General features: G+C 49.1%; 1 protein-coding gene across 2 annotated transcripts in view; it reads right to left on the reverse strand.

The window, feature by feature from the left end:
* SPTB (spectrin beta, erythrocytic) overlaps nucleotides 1–4,275 on the reverse strand; it is a 127,184-nt gene extending 122,909 nt beyond the window's left edge. For both annotated transcript variants that reach the window (XR_003422541.2, XM_027065918.2), the window contains exon 1: nucleotides 4,052–4,275. The gene's annotated coding sequence lies outside the window, so the exon portion shown is untranslated. The remainder of the gene's footprint in view (nucleotides 1–4,051) is intronic.
* Nucleotides 4,276–6,000: the final 1,725 nt, after the last annotated feature.

The raw sequence follows: 6,000 nt of genomic DNA on the forward strand, positions 1-6,000 counted from the left end.
TTGATGTTCAGCTAAGGCTGGCTGAAAATGGCAGAACTTGGATTGCTTGGCTGTGAATTAAGAAATAAGCACAGCAACAAAGGGAAACATGCTACGACATTTTCTAAATATTTACCAAGGGGAGTTGACAATTCAGTGACTGGAGCCAGATCTGACAGTGAATTCTGACTGCCTCCTACACCCTTGATCACCATCTCCATCTCCAAAACCAGCTGACCTTCACCCCTTGGGGTTGGCAGAAAAAAGAAGCATCTTTGTGATAATCCAGCAAATGCTACGTGATGATTTGGGCACACAGACCACTGCATTTCTTCTCCACCCCACCCCCCCCCACCCCCCCCAGATTTCTTACCTAGGGTAGAGGAGTAACCAAAGAGCTATCTATATAATCAACTGAGTCAATACAAACTACTTCTAAGATGAAATACTTCTTTGCACCGCAATTTCTGACTAGTGATATCCATATGGTTTCAGAACCCAATATCCATGAACTTCTTTGCCTGTCCTCATTATAAAATGAAATTTCTCATCAGCCCACACAACACAATTATTTTCATTCTTGATCCTCCAAAATCAATTGATAAATGTTAATCTGCAGGTCTGAGGTTATAAGAAAAAATTATGGATAATGAAGAAATGTGCTTTATATCACTTTAAACCTCCTGTTGGTCAGATTTCCTACATTTTAAGGTCTTGGATAGAGAGTATAATTTTGCATTTGATTTTACAATCTGAAATAACGCAGTTCAAGAGCAACTTGGTGATTTGGTTTAGATTAAAACAGGTATCTGACACTCCCAATAATTCCCCCAAAGTCCTTTCTTTCCCCACTGTCCCAGAAATGTTACATATTTATCTTAAGATTTGTACTAGCTCAAGAGAGTAATGTACACACCTATCATGCGAAAATGCATACATCTGTATACCTAACAAGCAATGGGGAGATCATGGAACAGAAGACACTAATGTCTTCTCACCTGCTTACCTCCAGTACTTTTTTTTTTTTTTAAGATTTTACTAAGATGAAAGTAATTGGATATTAAAATGGATGCTCTCACAGTCTCCCTCAAAGGAAAGAATACTTCAGTGGTTTGGTTAGGCAGAACTTCAGGAAATAAACCTAATACTGGTCTTGGGAGAGAGGGAGGAAGGAAATGGGCAAGCAAGAGTAAGAAACATGGAAGGCACATCATAGCCCTACAGAGATGACCAGGTAAACTGCAGTTAGGTCTCCCCTTCAGGCAAGCAGCCACATAAACAGAAGGCTGGACTCAGTGACCTCTAAGGTCCCTTCCCACTCCAATAGCGTTTGCCTCGTGAATTTTTTATAGTCATCCTCTGTTCTATCACACTGTCCCCATGCATCATCAAGCCCTCCTGGCCACTTCCTCAACTGAAAGGAAAATCTGTTTTCAAAAAAATCCATGCTTTGACTACTGCCAAAATTTCAATTCCGTCCTTGAAACAATGACCTGAACATAATGGGCCAGGCTAAACACCTCTGAGCAAATAAGTACTCAATACCGTCTTCAGGCAACATTATTTCACCGATAGATGCAGAATTATAACCCGAAGTTTTGAGAGTGAAAGACTGTGAGGCTAACAGGCCATCCTATAATCGAATCTTTCCGACTTGTACTTCTACATCCCCTGCGGAATGCCTAACCTTAAAAAGAGAGTAGGTACCGAACAACAGCGTTTGAATCCTGGCCTCACCTCTCATCAGCTGTGTGATATGAGACAAATTATTTAATCCCAAGCCTGTTTCATGACTTGTAAAATGCTGATGATATAAACTACCTCACAGAGTTACTGTGACAATAGGATAAAAAACAAAACAAAAAAACACCTTTGAGCATTCATTTGTTCATTCTCTTCTTCATTCAACAAAGACGAACTGAGTGTCCACTACCAGACAGGCACCAGTGTAGAAAAGATGGGAAAAAATGAAAGCTATTATTACTCTCGTTTACCCAGTTTGTTTTCAGAATTGTGGCAGAACCGTCAGATTTTGACTTGAGTTCAAAACTTTCATGACTAAAATAGTCATTTTTGCTTGTCAAATACGATCCCTCATGGGAATGCACCTACTGCCATACCTTTATGTACCCCAAACCTAATCATCTAGTAGGTGTTCAGCTAGAGGACACCCTCAGAACATTTGGAAGAAGCCACAACCAGAGCAAAAGTGGTATCCTGGTATCCCAGCTCTCAGCTGGGCAAGCCAGTCAGGAAAACTTGATATGCCTGTGCTACAAGACCCGTCCTGGATGCCTGGGAGATTTCAGGTGCTTTCAATTCCACCAGTGGACTCTGAGCCTTCCGAGAATTTAGGATTAACAGGTCTGGCTCATCCCCAATCTTTGTGACTGGGCCACAGATAAAGCTAAGAGCAACAGCTAAGGGGTATAAAGACCATTTTTCATAACGTAGGGTTTATGTTTTTCAGCTGTTTTACTCTAGAATTTGATAAAGTTCTGTATAAATGATCCACCTCTGAGGAGTCCATTAGTTTCAAGGCTGGTAGGCTCTCCAGCGTGAGCCTAACATTCCTTCTCCTAATTAGCCCCAAACCTCCAGGCAAGTACAGCCTACTGTGTTGGGTGCTGGGCATGTCCTCCACTTAAACATTTTGTGCTTACAAAAAAGAGTCTTTAAAGACATTCTGGAATCCAGGGCTCCTAGAAAAAGAGTAAAAGTCTGACTCTGGCCTGAAATAGGAAATAATCTGCCCTAGATCACAGGGTGGTCAAAGAGCAAATTCTAGAATCAAATTCAGAACCATCTGTGAACCTGAAGATAGGTTAGTGGACAATATAGAGGTCCCCAAAACTTCTGATTTGCAGACTCCTCTCATTCAGGAGCCACCTGAATCATTTTCCCTAGAAACTGAAGTATAGATCAGAACAACTCAAGGCTATGAGTTTTGGATTGCTATCTCCTATCTGGAGGTAACAGCCTAGGCTCTCCACAGACAGGAGTTATGGTTACACAAATACGGTCACTATCTCTCCACACACCCCCCCATCTGATGCACCTAAAAAAAATTTTTTTAAGTGGATTTTCATTTCCCTTCAGCCAGTTTAGCGCGTTATTATCAACTCCTGACGCCTCTAATTGCTCAGTGAAAACAGTGGTTTGGATATTAATAGGCTGTAAATGAAGGCCCTACCTGGAGCTTGTTGTCACGGAAACGGTACTCAAGCCTACAGCAACTTCCCCACCCTCGGAAGTCTGGAAGAGTTAGTGGGAGTTGGGGATGGTTTTAAAGCTCCTGTTATTTCTCCCACTTTCTGCTATATTTCTCAGGGCCAAGTTGTTGGACAAAGAGGAACTGGTGAGGCGGGTGAGAGTAGGACAGCAGCAGCTTGGAGAACTCTTTGGGAGAGGAGGTCAGGAGGTCCTTGGAGTATGCCTCGGGCATTCTACTCTTTCCTCCTTGGGTCTGCACCCAGCCACTCCGCGTCGTTCCCTGCGGCCCGCGGTAGGACCCCCCCGCCCCCCCGCCTCCGCTGACCCTCCCTGTCCTCCCTGCCTGGACACTGGGCTGCCTGGGGAGCGCGCGGACAAGTTCCCTAGAAGAGAATCTGAGCGGCCCCGGGCTGAGAAGCCCCGCAGCAGGAGGCGGAGGGCACCGCGAAGGTCCGACAAGCTCGAGACAGAATACCTTTTGCCCCCACGCCGGGGTCCGGGAGGATACGGCCCGAGACTTAAACACGCACCGCCCCCCCCCCCCCCCCAACAACCTCCGCCCTCCCAGAGCCCCAAGGCGACGCTCCAGGATCCAGCTCTCCAAAGCAAAGCGCCGCGCTCGGCAAGTGCCTCCGAAGCCCACGCGGATTCCCGCGCCCCAGGGTGTTCGCTGCCGCAGCCGCCAGGGCCTCCCGGGCCCTACGCCCCGCACCTGGGGCTGAGCCCCTACCCGGTCCCCTGGGCCCCGCGCGTCACGCGCCCCCTGGGCCCAGCGCCTCCTCTGCGCTCGCGCCGCGCGCCCCAGCCTCGCGCATCCTCACCCAGCCCCCGCCGGCCGCTGGGCCCTCCCGGGACTCACCTGCGCTGGGGCTGTAGCAGCGGCCACCCCGAGCCCAGGGGCGGCGGCGGCGCAGGGGGAAGAGGGCAGCACGGGGCTCCTAGCACAGCAGCCGCCGGGCGCCTGGTGCTGCCGAGCCGCGGACCCGCCCAGAGATATAAATAACATTATCTGAGGAGGGACATTCCTGCCGGGGGACATCGCTGCTGCCGGGACCAGATAGTCCCGCGGCGGGGGCGGGGAGGCGGGGCCGCAGCCTCCCGCAGCGCCAGGCCCAGCCCCCGCCTTCCCCACCCACTCCCGCACCTGCCAATCAGCCTCCGCGCCCAGGGGCACCTGCCAGGCCTCCGCCCGGCTCTCGCGGCCGGCCTCCGCCTCCTGGCTGGCCGCCTGGGCCTGGGACGCCAGAAGCTCCAGCCGCCCGCAGCGCCCCCATCGTCGTTCACCTCCCCTAACCGCCCGCTACCCCCTGCGGCGGGAAAAAGGTTTGACTCTGCAGCTCGGGCCTAATTCGTGAGCCCGGAGCAGCAAGCCTGGCCACGAAAATGAGCCCTCCAGCCTTTCCCGCCCTGCGTCCCCACTGTGTAGTGTCAGGTTTTTAAAATATATTAAAACACACGCTTAAACCGTAGGGTGGGCGAGGCGGGAGCCCCGACCATGCGCCCCCGCTGCAGCGGGTTTGGGAGAGATTGTTCCCCGGGGCTGGTGTTAGAAAGCACGCTCCGGGGCTCACTTCACTTGGCAGGCTGTACGAACAGGCTCTGGGAAGGTAGGGATGGGCACTGGTCCGGAGGTCCCCGCCCCCAGCCCGCAGGCTTACTGTCTGTTTCTGTCTGCAAACCTGGTGTGGTCGGGGCCGACCCGGCAATGCTGGCGGGGCGCAGCCGACCATCCCACATTGCAAGGACTGAAATCAACAGGCAAACTGCCACGCTAGCCCACCAGCACTTCCTGTCCGGCCCCTCTTTCCAGGCGAGCAGGGTCTTCCTCACTGCAAGCCTGGATGGGGTGGGATGCAGTAGGCCAGAGAAAACACGAGAACCAATGGTGCCAAAGAGGAAAGACAAGGCACCTCCGAGTCACTTCAAGAGAGATTCACAGGAGAAAATGGGCAGCTTGTAAGGCTGTCCGTTTTCCTGACTTTCTTAAGATACAAGGGGTTATTGTTCAATAACACTTAGTGTACAGCTAACTGTAGCTTTCACCTCTTTTCTCCATCTGCTGTTTCCAGACCAGTTTCTCACTCGGGTAACTCGTAGCAGCCCAGGTACTCCCAAGTATTATGGATGGCAGTGGAGATTAAAAACACGAACATGTAGAAAAGAGTTGTAACTTTGATACTGCCTGCTTTTCTTAACAACGGAACAGTCTTACTCCTGAGTTATTTGCTTGAGAGTATAATTATGCTGTTTTCCAGGATTCGCCAGGAAAAGGGTGTTTAATTGCCAGATGTGCATGCTTAGTTTATATGTTGAACAGATGCAAAGATATTTCACTTCCTGCTGTAGCCACACTTCAGAATGGGTTAGATACCGAGATGATAAGTGGGGCAAACACCACTGATATTACAAAGCCACAGAATCCCCCTCCCCCCCCCCCCGCCCTTGTTAACCTCAGTTTCTCCAGAGACACTAGTAATATAGGAAAGATGATAGAATATTCATGGTCATCCATTAAATTAGTAGTGATGCCCCCACTTCTGATAACATTTAAGCATCCGTTTGTTTATTGCTGAGTTAGAAACAGATCTTTTTCATTTAAAAAATTATTTAAGAACCAAATTCTGGCAAGGGAAACTCAAGAAAAACAAGCCAACTTCAAAAGCTGAGAATATGCTATATCTCAAGTAGAAATCCTTCATCTATTTTTGAAAGAAAAAATGGTGAGAAATTATTTATGTTTTTTAGAAGCCTTGTGTGAATAAACTTATTAAATAAATTCATGATTCCCAAGGATTGCAGCCACATAAT

Source organism: Acinonyx jubatus, chromosome B3 (assembly GCF_027475565.1).
Source record: "Acinonyx jubatus isolate Ajub_Pintada_27869175 chromosome B3, VMU_Ajub_asm_v1.0, whole genome shotgun sequence".
NCBI lineage: Eukaryota > Metazoa > Chordata > Mammalia > Carnivora > Felidae > Acinonyx > Acinonyx jubatus.